Below are 14,353 nucleotides of genomic sequence, written 5' to 3'. Positions count from 1 at the left end.
ATTGAAAATTTATTTGAAAAAATAATATTGAGAAACAATCAAGTTGCAGAGATTATTTATAGTACAGTAAATCATTTACATGAAATTTATATACACATACAACAATTTATGTCAGTTATCATATATATCTAAAAAACACATAGAAACTAGAATCATAAGATTCATGATAGCAGTTAACTCCGAAGAGAAATGTGACCAAGAAATGTTTATAGGGGACTTGATCTTATTAGTAATAGTTTATTTCTTAAATTATTAAATCAATTATGACCTAATATTAATATTTGTTAGTTTGGGGTCGTAGCAGAATGGGTATTTATCTTACAATATTATCTTTTTCCTTAAACTTTTTGGTGTTTAAATTCTTTTTCAAAATAAGAATAAATTCTGTCAGTTTATAAATGATTTTAAAAACACTAAAACTGGAACTGAAGTGGGTTTCATAGGACTGTTAACAGGGTAGCATTAGCCATTATAATAGTTTCAGTAAAAGTGCAGGTTCATGACAATGAGTAAACTACACAGCCTATTTCACTCCTGCTTAGGATCTGCAGTCAGAGCCCCCAAACTAATTTCCACTCCTCCTATCACCTGGCTGGCTCTACTTCATCCCTCATTTCTCAGTTTAAACATCATTCTTTCAAGAAAGTCTTCCCTATTTTGCACAACTCAGTTATACTTCCCTCTTTTGTACTTGAAAATTTCTCTGTGTGCACCTTACCTTCCAGCATTTATCTCTCTAGTATAACTTCTTGTTTACTTGTTTGTCTCCCTCTGAGACTGCTGGCTCCTAAGGGAGGGGCTGTGTGAAATCATCATGAGAGCTCCTGTTGGCACAGTTCCCAGCCCTGAATACATGCTTCCTACATTTTTGCTGAATTTTATAGATTCTTGGGCCAGACAGGGTACTGCAAAGGGAATCTCTGCTGGCAGAGGACAGAAATGAGGGTACTGAATGTCTGAAGGTACCAGCAGGAAATATTCGAGACAAAACATTTACTGAAAACCTTTTGCCTGGAGCTAAACAAGCATTTCAGAATCATTAATGTCTGAAGCTGATTTTCATGAAAAAAAAAACAAAAACAAAAACCACAAAACCTCTAGTTTTAAAAAGCAGCTGATCTTCAGGTTTTTACCTTTTCTCCTTATTTCATCTAAAAACACAAGTAGGAAAAGTTGGCTTGGAAATCATTCAAAATTGGATTTTTCTTTTATAGCTTTCCCTCAAAATTCCTCATGTAAGTTTTCCACATAAAAAAGCCAAGCCTCAGCCCTACGGAAAACCTCCTGTATATATTTTCCTGTTTTTGCTATCTCGTCCAATTTTGGAAACTGTAGGAACCACACCAAACCCACCTATTGTAATTAGTAGGAAAAAGGTGGGTGGCGAAAAACCATACTCCCGTCACTTTTGACCTTAGCCTATTCCTAGTTTTAAAACTGTAATTTAAGATTGATGCCCTTGTCTCAAGAGCAACCAGTGCATGTCCAAACGCATGAGCTCTAGTTTTCAGGGACAAACCCATTCTAATAACTCTGGGACTCAGACGTACAGCTGAGTCTAAGACCCTGTGGTAGGTTTCCTGCTGGTTTCTGAGTTCACGGCACCTGTCCATGAAATGTACTGCCCTTCCCCATGGGCAATGTGTTGGCCAGTGACTTGTTTTGGCCAATGAAATGTGAGCGAAAGTTTAAGTTTGCTGATCCGGCAGAAAGCGCTGAGAGGCGTGGGGGTCTTCCTCCAGCAGTCTTGCTCTCCTTTCCTTCTCCCAAAAGAACGACATGTTCCAGAAAGAGACTGCTCTTTTAGCCTGAACTCCAGAATAAAGATCTATGGAGCCAACTTGCAGCTGATCTGTAATGTAAGCAAGGGGGAAAAAAAAGAATCGCTTCGTTTTTGAAGCCACTGAGATTTGGTTACCATAGCGTGACCTACTGAAAGATGACAGACGGTGAATTAAAAATTACAATAAAAATAAAAATATGTCTACACACTAGAGGCACCAGGCAGCTTGCTGCTCAGCCTCCTCTCTGCCACCAACAGCAGGTGCTCTGTAGAAAGTGAGAGGGAACTTTGCGGTAGGCTGGCCTCTTTTCTTCTGCAAGGCTAGTTGTAACAAATATTCTCTTTCTGGTGCACAAGCTGGCAGGAAGTTTCTTGAATTTTTTTTTTTTAAATTCATTTCAAAGGTTCAGAATTTTTTGAGTCCAGAACAAACTCCAGTGTTTTAACAAATTTAAAGGGAGATTTTTAACAAATTTCTTGCCCTGCTGAAAGTCACCATTGCTGTTTGAACAGAGCAGATTGTTTCCTATCTTTTCTGTATCACTGGTTAGAAAAACTAGAATTTCCCAAATTAGAGTCATATTTTTCCTATGGATTTTGCCATTAGTGACCTCAGCGGTCTCTCCAGGAAGATAGAAAGCCTTTCATTAAACATTCCGTGAATGTGGGTGTAGCCGAGAGCCTACCTGTGGTCATCCTATCGTACAAGAGCAAAATAAGAATTTCATAGTTACAGAGAAAGAGAAAAAAAGTGGACTTTCATGTAAATATGGTGCTTGGCAGGGTGCTATTCTGGAGGAAACAGAAACCAACTAAGGAAGGTGATAAAAATGCTCTATAATGAGCTGGTTCTTGTATCCATTTAATTTTAGTAGAATCAGTGCATCATTTTATTCAGCACACATAGGAACCTTCTGTATGTCAAAATAACTTTCTCAATATCAAACATGTATATGCTGCTCAGAATTCAACATGCCATTTCTATTTGCTATTATTATAAGTACGTATTTTAAACAAAAACAGAAAAACGTGACTAAAATGGTTGCTTTAATTTTTAGAATATTAGTTAATATTTTTAGAAATTTAGTAACAAACAACATTTCAGCGTCTTTACAAACTAAGATAGCACATTTAGAAATTTATAGCACATCATCTGCCTTTGGTATCAATTCTGTCATTGGGTACCCCTCACCTGAGTCCCTTGCTTTCTTTTTTCCTTTCTTCTTTTCTTTCCTTCTCTTCTGTTTCCAACCCTTTGTTCTGGGCAGCTGCAGTCTTCTTGCCTGGTGTTCATTTCCCACCTCCGTCATCCATCTGATCTCCTCGACTTTAAGAGGGGATATGGTGCAACGGCAGGGGCCCTGAGCTTAGAGTTACGGAGGTTAGGGTTGAATCCTAGTGCTGCCATCGACATACTGTGTGACTTGAGGTAAGTCACAAAACCATAACCTCATCCATAAAATGAACTGAGAATGTTTGATTTAATTATTTCTAGGGTCTATTGCAACTTTTCAACGATATGGACCTTCTTGCTTCTGTACACATCAATTTGTCATTTTGAATCATCTCTAGTTTTCTTAGGCCATTTTTTATTACTTCTTTTTATTTTCATTACTGACATTTGGGCTTTAAAAATAGGTATTCTGTTTTATCCAACAGTTGCTTTTTTATAAGAATACAGGGTTGCAGACTTTTGAGAAGGTGGGGTCGGGGGAGGTGGGGTGGATGACAGATTTTCTTCTGCTTGAAAATGGCAAGTGAGTGAATCCAATTTGCCAGAGGACCATAAGCTACTCTTAAAATTTCAGCATATGCTCTGCAAAGGCAAGAGTGTTGGCTTCCATTTGCGCCCCCAGCATTCTTTTCTTTATAAGCCAAGTCCCAGACAATAAAAGGTGGTGGGGTTATATTTTCCTCTCAGCTGGTGGAATAAAGAGAGAAAGAAAAATCAGTCACATCAGAGTAAACATAGCCTGTGTTGAACAGAACTGAGAAATGGTACCCGGGTTTGTTTTATGCCATTTGAGTTACAATCTGACATCTGGTGGGTGCTTCCAGCCTTCAGAAAACAGTGCGTCTTGAAGGTAGTCAACAGCCAATCAACTCTCTCCTGGAAAGTCAAGTGACTTGTTCTGTGAGCAGCTCTCCTCTGTTATTCCAGGATTGGCAAGATCATTAATCCCTCTTATCCACACATCTCATACTTTCCTCCACTGTTCATTTAAACATTCTTGTGACTATTTCCTGATGAAAAAAAAAAATACAGAGAGATCACAAAGATAAAATATTGATAATATCAAGGTTAGAGAGAGTATACAGAGATTGACACTCTCGTGCACTGTCGATATAAGCCTAAATTGGCACAACTTTCTAGTGGGTAACTTGGCAGTAGAGATCAAAATTTTGAATGCATAAAAACATTCCACTTCTACTAGTAACCTAGAGTTATCTCAAGAGAGTACACAGGTGTTCACTGCATAATTGTGAGAGCAAAATCTAGAAACAAATTTTAGGATATGATGGATGTGAGTCAACAGAAGATGGGTTAAATAAATTACAGTCCAGCCATATGATGAAATGCACACAACCACATAAAGAATAAAGTAGATCTCCATGTAGTGACAACAAAAGATACTCCAAGTGTACTCATTTTAAAGGTTACATTGCAGAAATTATTTTCTACATGTTTATATGATACCATTTATATAATTATATAATTGTATTTTAAATTGTATTGTATTAGGAAACATAAAAGCATGCTTAAGAAATTATTAATAGAGGTTATTGTGCAGAATGGGAAGAGGTGGGAATAGAAAGAAAGATTTGACTTTTCTACTTAAAAATTCCTCTAACTACTTTATATTTCATGCCATGCATAACCTTTACATTAAAAAAATTTCAAGGTAAAAAACTAGAAACATTTTTTTAAAAAGGCAATGGTGAAATTAATTATTATACAAACATAAAATGTAATACTAACCAACTATTAAAAATTATCTCCAAAACTCTACTTGCTGACAGAAAAACATTTGTGATGTATCTCTAAATTTAAAAAGCAATTTATAAAACAAAAAGAAGAAGAGAGTGAGCAAGGAAACCATTGGAGTCTCAAAGACAGACTCCAGGTTGAGTTTTTGTAACACATGGTGTCCAGCATACCCGTCACTTATTTGATGTGCTCTGTGTGCCTGCATTGTGCTCTGGGCTTATATAGTTTATGGTCAATCCTCACAACAACCCCATTTATCCCCTTTTTACAAGAAAAGAAATTGAAGATTAGGGAGGGTATTTAACTAGTGAACCCTAGGATTCAAATCCAGATATGTCTTCCCAAACTAAAAGTTTTGTAGAGTAAATTAACCAACAAAAAAATGACAGCATGAATCACAGAAAGATTATAGGACTACACCAGACTGAATTAGTATAGCAGTGAATATGGAACTCATATTCAGAGAGAAATCCTGACCCTACCTCAGCACCTAAGCAGTGAGAGGAGTGGGCTGTAGACCAGACGCTGAGTCCTGATTTCTTGACTTTGGGTTTATAATAGGAAATAAACACTGGAGATGCCATTAGCGATCATGTAGTTCACTGTTTTTCAAACTGTCAGTTGTAACCCATTAGTGGTTCCTAAATTCAGTGTAGTGGATCAGAATCAGGATTTTTTTTTTAAATAGTGAACTGTAATAAAATGGAATATAGAAAATACTAGTCATAATGCATGTTGTGAAGGTCCATATACTTTTGTGAAACATATTTCCGTTAAATTTTCATAAAGAGAGAAAAGTGTGCATTGAGTTGCACTGCAGAGTGCTAGTATAGGTGGCAGCCAGAAAAAGTTTTAAAACCACTGATTCAATTTCAGCTCCTCCCTCAGCCGATGACCCTGAGGTCTGGAGGGATTCAGTGGTTCCCTTAACACCAAAGGCTCTCCGTCTGCAGAACCTAGCTCCATCTGGTGTTTCCCCCACTTACCTTCTTCGTGTTTTAATGTTCCCATCTTTCAAATAGGGCCAATGTTATTGAATTCACCTTTCTGACAAGCCCACAAGGGAATGAATTCATCTTAAAGTGCTTTGAAAAGATAATGTATGATACACAGATGATTCCTGATTTCCAATGTTTCGACCTATGATTTTTTTTTTAATTGAAGATGGTGTGAAAGTGATAACTCATTTAATAGAAACTGTACTTCAAATTTTGAATTTTGCTATTTCCCTGGGCTAGCAATAGGTGGTATGATACTCTCTCGTGATGCTAGGTAGTGGCAGTCCTGATTTCCAATGTTTCGACCTATGATTTTTTTTATTTAAGATGGTGTGAAAGTGATAACTCATTTAATAGATCTGTACTTCAAATTTTGAATTTTGCTATTTCCCTAGGCTAGCAATAGGTGGTACGATACTCTCTCGTGATGCTAGGTAGTGGCAACAAGCCACAGCTCCCAATTAGCCACGTGAGCACAGGGTTGAATGACCGATACTCCTCAGTTTATTTATTGTGTTAGATGATCTCATTTAATGTAAGTGTTGTGAGCACATTTAGGGTAGGCTAGTCTAAGCTCTGATGTTCAGTAGTTTAGGTGTATTAAATGCATTTTGAACTTATGATATTTTCAACTTAGAATGGGTTTATCAGGATGTATCCCCATCGTTAGTCAAGGAACATCTGTATGTGGAAGCTACATTGCTTAAGACTTACCATAAGTCTAAGCTCTGATGTTCAGTAGTTTAGGTGTATTTAATGCATTTTCAACTTAGAATGGGTTTATCAGGATGTATACCCATCATTAGTCAAGGAACAGCTGTATGTGGAAGCTACATTGTTTAAGACTTACCATGTTATTCATACAGGATGAGCTGGTGGGTTGTGGCAGGACCCAAAGTCACTACCTTGGTGTCAGGTGAACAAAGCAGGTTTCCTGGCATGGAAAGTGAAACTTTCATGTCCATATATGCTGATGGCCTGACAAGAATGTCTCCAATGTCTCCAACCCACATGTAGGGAGAGAGCATTTGGCATAGCATTTGAGGAGTAGTAGTGAAGCAGACACCTAAATCGGTTCCCTTTTCAACTCCAATTCTTGCTCTAACTATACATATTTCATCTCAACAGGTATATTAAATTCATAAGAAAGCGGTAATTGTAATCCAATTTAATGCTTTTTTTAATGCATTACTCTACTCGGTTTTATGTTAAATGAAAACCGTTGCTTTTCTTTCTTCTATCAATGCACCATTTCATTAAGATTTGCAAACGTTTTTTCTCTCCTCAGAAGCATAAGGAATGCCCTCCTCTTCTCCAGCTTAAGATGCAGACATTTATTTTCCCTGGCCTTTAGCTGTGATCACTTGTACTATGAGTCTTTTTGATTTGAGAAGATGGGCCCAGTGAGGACCCAGTAAGTAGGACGCCTGATACAAGGCACAGTTGAAACAGCGTGGCTGGGTATTGGATATCCGAAGACAATATGCCTTCACCTAAAACCAGAATAAAACTAAGGCTCTAACCAGATATTACTAAATTGTTGGGTTTCCAGCTTCTGCTGGTTTGCTGCCGATGGCCCAAGTATGTGGTCTGGGCATTGGTAGTACTCAGATATCCTTAGAGAGACATAGAGAAATAATGCTAAAAATGTAATAGCTGTTGCAGTTTACTATCTTCCTTACATAAATTACTCATTTGCTCATTGTAACTGCTTTGGTTTAGATGTGCTTCTCCTTATCCTGCCTTGTCCTGGTCCCACTAGGATTGGCCTGAGCTAGAATGTCCATTTTTAATCCTATTTTTAATCTTCACTTATACACTTACTCAAAGAACAACCTGAAAGCCTTGACTCATTGATTTTTAAGGAAGGCTCTGTTGTGTTCTGCAGGGCTGGAGTGCATGAATTATGTGTGGTAGCTCTGGATCTACTGAGCCTCTGAATTAGCATCTGATTTCCCTCTGCTGTTTTTAATATTTCCATGAGATCAAAGCTTTCTGCTCTCTGTTCCCATGAAAGATATTTTAGACCTCTGTTTGGTGTCTGGTCTGAAAATAGATTTCCCATTGGGCAGAAACTGGCATCATGACATTTCATGTGTAACATCACACATACCTCAGCCTTATGCCCAGCCCTATCCACCTGTATTAATGCTAGATAATTTCATTTGCAATAAGATAAAAATTAGAGATGATCAATCAACACTAGAAGAGCCTGGTCACGTCCCCTTTTTTCCTAATTCACTTCCTTACTATTGCAAATAAGTCAAATGGTTTATGAACTTAAAATCTAAATCAGATGACACTGCTATAGGTTTATTCAGTTCAAGTCAACAAAAATTAAATAAGCAGTGACTATGTGCCTAATACATGCTAGATGCAGAAAATTCAAAGGTAATGTTTCCTATTTTCAAGAATCTAGCTAGGAGAGATCCACACACAAATCTAATAACTTTTGTAGTGAGTTCACTGTGTGCTAAGTTCAGCACTAAAAGCTTTCCACAATTTCTCAAAACGATGTGAAGAACTTTGCCCGAGGTCACTTAGCTTTTTGGCGTCTGAGCTATGACTTGAATCCAAGCTTATTGATTGGAAGCTGATGCTCCTTCCATTTCACAATTCTCCCAATACAGCAATATATACTGTATTTTCTGCATTTGTAGCAATGATTGTAAGATGTGCCATTGGTTCTCTAAAATTTTAAACCAATTTCAAATAGCTTATATTTACCTTCTCAATTACATTCTATTTACAGAGTTTGAATCTAAGCCTTCCTTCTGTTTAATGAGTCTTCTGAATCATTTTTTGACCGATGGTTCCAAATTTCTGAGAGAAGGAAGAGGTTAGGAGAAAGAGAGAGAAGGGAGAAACCTCTTAATGCTTTAGAACTCAACGAGAGCTTTAAAATCTCCCTTCCTTTTTAGCACAACATTCTCACATAGTCAATCAACATAGATTGAAGAGTGAGAAGCTGAGAGGCAGGAAATGCATTTTTCTTTCAGCATCTTTCTTTTTCTAAGAAAATATGAAGCTCCCCACTCCAGGAGCTGAGCAGGCATGCTGAGACAAGTTCCCTCCCTTATCACCTGCACCCAAATGCCTGTATGCTATAAGGCCAGACAAAGGCAGGTTCCAAAATCCTGCCTGGAGGCCAGGGTGAATCCCCTGGGCCCACAGACATACTTTCTATCCAACTCAGACCTGAGGGGGCATCAGTAACATGCCCAGACTTGACAAGTCTCTGCAAGGCTTCCATCTGGCTGGCTGTTTAGGCACAAAGAAATGATACAGTCCATTTCGAATTTCTTGTATCTGGAGGTTCTAGGCCATGGCTTCCTTGGGTATCGCGAGAAGCTTTCTGCTCAACTTAGAGCCATAGCAGGTCAGGATTTTTCTTCTGTCAGGACTTGATCTCTGGGGCTCTGGTGAGATGTACTCTCCTCTGGATCGCTATAACACTTGTCTTCCACTGTTTCCTTTTTTCATGCATAGTGTTTTGTGTCCTAAAAAGTACAGGAAGGGGAAGTCTTAGAACCCATAAAGGCCTAAAGACACTCATAAAAGACCCAAGTATTCTATAAACAGTCCCAGCTCAGCCACTCTGAACCAGCAGGATGCCTAGGTGGCAAGCAACAGAAACTGTCTCAGCTAACTTAAGGATGCTATTGGAATAAAAGAAAGTTGGTCAGAAGGATATAGAGGAGCACACAGAATTGAAAGGAGGTTGAAAAAAAAAAAAAACAAGAAAAAGAGCAGGGCTGGCTCCAGGTATGAAGCTGTTTCCTATTGCTTTATAGCTCTTGGATTTTGTTGCCATTGTTACAGTTAGAAAGCAGCCAATTCCTCCTCCATAATAACTGCTTTCTCTGTCAGATGCTCATTTTAGAATTAGAATATGGATTATAAATTAAAGTATTGTATCAGTGTTAAATTTCTTGACTCTGATAACCACTCTGTGATATCTCTGTCTTAGGAAACGCTGAAGTATTAAGGAGTAAAGAGGCATGATGTATGCAACCTTCCTTAAAATGGTTTGAAAATAAAAAATAATTATTACATTATTAGAGAGAAAGAGAGAGAGAGAATGATTAATCAAATGTGACAGCGTTTAAAACTTAATGAATCTTCTTGAAACTTTTCTGTAAATTTGGAATTATTTTGAAATAAACATCATAAAAAAAGAATTTTTTAAAAATCACATTCTCCAGATCTTTTCCTCCAATGTCAGTATAATCCATATGCCTGGAGGCGAGCCCCTGCCTCAGGAGGTTCTACAGCATCTCAGGGATGGCAGTGGGTAGCAGGGCTCCAGATGCCCAGGTTAACAACTGAAGAGGAGCCTCCAAATTAATAAAAACCGTTAATTTAACCATATATATGTAGTCTTAACTGTTTATATTTATGGTTTTCATTATAAAAGTAATATAACTACATTACATAAAAAATTGGAACTTCTTTAAAAAAGAAAAAGTTATTACCATAGCATATGCAATGAGAATATTTTGGTTTATTTCCTCCCGGTATTTTTTAATGTATGTATTTACTTCCTAGATGGTATGACACATTGAACATATGACTTCAGTGCTGCTATTTTCATTTGACATGCAAAATGTTTGCAGAGCCATCATTCTTGATAATACTGTAGCAAGGAAATATGCTGTTCTTGACTTAACTGTTCCCCTACTCTTGCACATTTAGGTCATCTTGAATTTTTATTTTTATTTTATTTTTTGAATTACAAGTATGCTGCCAGGAACAAATTTGTTCGTAGCAGTGTTTCCATATTTCAAGCCATTTATAAAAGTAGGATTATTGGGTCAGATTATGTACATTCTCATAGCCCTCAACCCATATTGCCTAATTGCTTTGCAAAAAAGCTTTAATAATTTATGCTGTGACCAGCAAGAGATGCTAGTTTTGTAGCATTTGACATCGCAAATTTTTTGTTGCAAATGTAATATGTGAAAATGTGTCAGCAACAGACCAGAACTGGAAGAAGAGAAACTTTTATTTTAACTCTTAATCTGCCACTAGCCAGCTGTAATGCTTTGAGATTATCCCTTAATCGTTTTTCATCATTTCATGTATTTATTAAACAAATTCTTATTCAGCACCTACTGAGTTCCAGGCACTTTGCTCAGTACTGGGAATGTGGTAGTGTTGGAGGTTCGGATCCCTGGGAAGCAGACTGAAATGGAAATTAGTGTGCAAGAGAGTGATTAGGGAGTGCTTTGAGGATCTACACCAATGGAAGAGAGATGACGAATGCAGGACTGGGCAGAGGAGAAAGTGGGCTGCAGCAAAGTCTCAGTGAAGCCACAGCCAACCCCATGTTCAGCTGGAGATATGCCTTCAAAGGTATCCCAAGCTGGAGTGAGGGGACTGGGCCTTTATGTCGCCACTTTTGTTCAGTGACTAAGTGCAAGCTGCCCTAGGAAGTGGACATGACCTTGGATGAGGTAACTCTCTTAGTTCCATTAATTCACGAGGAGGGCTACTAGCTAACGGCTATGGATGGCAGTTCTCCCAGAGGTCGAGGGTATAAGTCTTTTATTCCTGAAAGGAGATCTGGTTGGTGGCTCAGAACACTACAAACAGACAACTGTCTCTGCCCAATGAAGGGGAGATAGACACTGATATTACACACACACACACACACACACACACACACACACACTAAAAAGCTCTGTGAAAGAAAAGTCCAGGGTTCCGCAAGTAGATAACAAGGGGACTTAATCTAATCTGGGGATTTCAAGGCAGATGTCTTTGAGGAAGTGATATATGAGCTGAGATATGGAGGCTGAAAAGGAAGTAACCAGGTCAAAGGTGAGGAAGAGTGAAGAGTACATCTGACAGAGGAAAGAACACTGTGCAAAGAGCTGAGCCTGGAGGGAGCAGAGGGCTCAAAGAATTAGAAGAAAAACAGAGTGACTCATGTGCTGAAAGCCGCTGGGGGAAGGCTATGACCAGCTCAGGGACACTTTCTAGGCCATGGATAGGAGATTGTTTCTCCACCTCCATAAACAATGTGAAACCTTTGAAGGGTATTAAGATGAGTGACATAATCCAATTTATCGTTTTAAAACTATTTCTGGTGTGAAAAATGGATTGAAATGAGGCAAGAAAGGAGACCAATTAAGATGCTAGGAAATGTGATCATAGCTTAGGCCAGAATGGCGAAAGGGGACATGGAGAGAAAAGAATAGATCTGGAAGAAATAAAATAAATAAGGCCTCGTAACAGATTAGATTTGTGCCCCAAAGAAGAGGGAGTGTCAAAAACGACCCTAGGTTTCTGGTCTGCTCAGCTGGATGATGTCAGTGCTATTCTCTGAGATGGGGACCCTGGAGGGAAGTTAGCTTCAGAGTAGATGATACATTTGGTTTGGGTTGCTCTTGAGTTTGAGATAATATACAAATGATATAACGGGAAGGTAATTTGGAGAGAGCATTCTAGAATTCACAGGAGGAGTCTGAGGAGGAGATATACATTTGGCAGCCACTAGCAAATGGCTGGAAATTTCAATAACAGGCATGGGGAAATCACCTAGGAGAGATTACAGAGTGAGAAGGAAATTTAGTGCCAAACCTTGAGAAACTCTGACATTTAAATTTGTGAAGAGGAAGATAAGCCATTAAAGGAGATTTAGAAAACAAGGGTGCTAGCTAGAAAAGCTCCTGGGAGAGGGTGGTTCATGGAAGCCAAGTGAAGTGATTCAACAAGGAGGGAGTAGTGGAAGTGTTAAATGATGCTGAGGAGTTAGTAGGGCGAGAAGAGGACGGAGAAGTGATGTGGGCTGAGCAGCTTGTCCTTCATTAGTGAATCCAGTGAATTCACTGTGGGGTCGGAAGACAGATTGAGCAGTTGAGGAGTGAGTGGGCGGTAAGGAAATGAAGGCAATGAACATACCCATCTGTCAAGAAGTTTGGTTATGGAGCAGAGTAAAGAGAGAGGAAGCAGTTGGAGCGGAAAGTAGGGTGCAAGTAGATTTTGCTTTGCTTTGCTTTAATATTTGAATGCAGATTGGAGAGAGACAGTACAGTTGAAAAAGATGAAGATGTGGGGGTGGGGAGTAGTCTACACAGTGAGGTCTCTTAGGAGGGTAGAGGGAAGGAGATCCTGTGCACAGGAGGGACTAACCTCATCCACATCAATGGAAGGACAGAGAGAATATCAATGTGGATGGAAGGAGGTGCATGGTTTGCTGGCGGTCAGCTAAGGCGTCTTCTATTGCTTATTTATATTTCCCATGTAAAGTAGGAGGAGCACTATCTGCGGAGAAAAGTTAGAGGTCTGAAGACAATAGAATGAAGGGGTTGGACTAAGTACTTTATGTAAAAAGCACCTGCAATTTCCAAGTTCAAGACATTGATGAAGCATAGTTTTGGTGGAAGCTAAGAACTGAGGTGGGCTCTATAGGCTGGTTATGGTAAAGCAAGGATCTCTTGGTCAAGATTTTTGCACTAGAGGGAAATAAATATTTCTAATCCACGTAGCCTACTTCTTAGATTTGTTGCTCAGTAACACAGTTTAAATAAATTACTTCTTCCTTCTCAGTTATGTTAGTATCATTGCTGGACAGAATCAGCTAGTGAAGGATGACTCTCCAACTCTTATGCATAAACTTGGCCAAGACTGGAATTTTTGGAGGGATTAGATCCACAGGGAATATTATATAGGCAAGATCCTGTTATATTAGTTTGATCTGGTAAATTAATAAATTTATATTCCATGTCCTCGGTGTACTAGATACTTGGAGTACAGCAGAGTATAAAAAGGAGATATTACCCATCTTTGTAGAGCTTACAGTGTAGCAGGGAGTCATAATAATAACTAATTGAATAATTATAAGTGAGTAAAGTGTCATGAGGGAGAAGTTTAGACCTCTATAGCAGTTAATAGAAGGAGGACTCATTTTATTTTAGAGGTGAGAGAAGACTCCCCAGGGAAGGTGCATTTAATTCAAGACATGAAAAATCAGCAGGTGTTTGACTAGTGAAAAGAGTTAGCTGGTAGGGAGGGGACAGGCATCAAAGGGTTATGGACATTATATTTCAGGAAAGCTATGAGGTCATTCTTGGGAGAAGATGGTAATCAGCTGTAGATGACTATGATTTGAAAGTTGGGTGGACCGGTGGACCAGTCAGTAGACCAGTCCGTCCAGTCCGTGATTTATTTTTCTAGGTTTGTCTTCACTAAGGCTGCTTCTGTGATTATTACTGATCATCCCTGGTGGATGGTTAGTCTTCCGTGTCTGTTAGCTAATGGCTGCCCATTTGAGTCACGTAGGGCAGGAAGAGCTTTACTAGCTATCTAGTGTTTTAAAGCACCCAGACCAACTAATTAGAATTGCTGGACATGGCACCCAGTCATTATTATTTTAGAAAGCCCCCCACTGCTTTGGAGGGCTTTCTAAAATAATAATGCGTGCTTGGCATTGAGACCCACTGCTATGGGGCTCCGGGAGATGTGGGCGCCCTGGGGTTTGGTCTCAGGATAGGAAATCTCAGGTCTCAGAACAAGGTGTCAAATTAGGGCAGGAGCATTTGCTTTGCTCAACTCCATGCTCTTGGGGAACTGTTAGGC

This window comes from Pteropus alecto, unplaced genomic scaffold, assembly GCF_000325575.1.
Source record: "Pteropus alecto unplaced genomic scaffold, ASM32557v1 scaffold3, whole genome shotgun sequence".
Classification (NCBI taxonomy): domain Eukaryota; kingdom Metazoa; phylum Chordata; class Mammalia; order Chiroptera; family Pteropodidae; genus Pteropus; species Pteropus alecto.
This window is presented reverse-complemented; position numbering follows the sequence as displayed.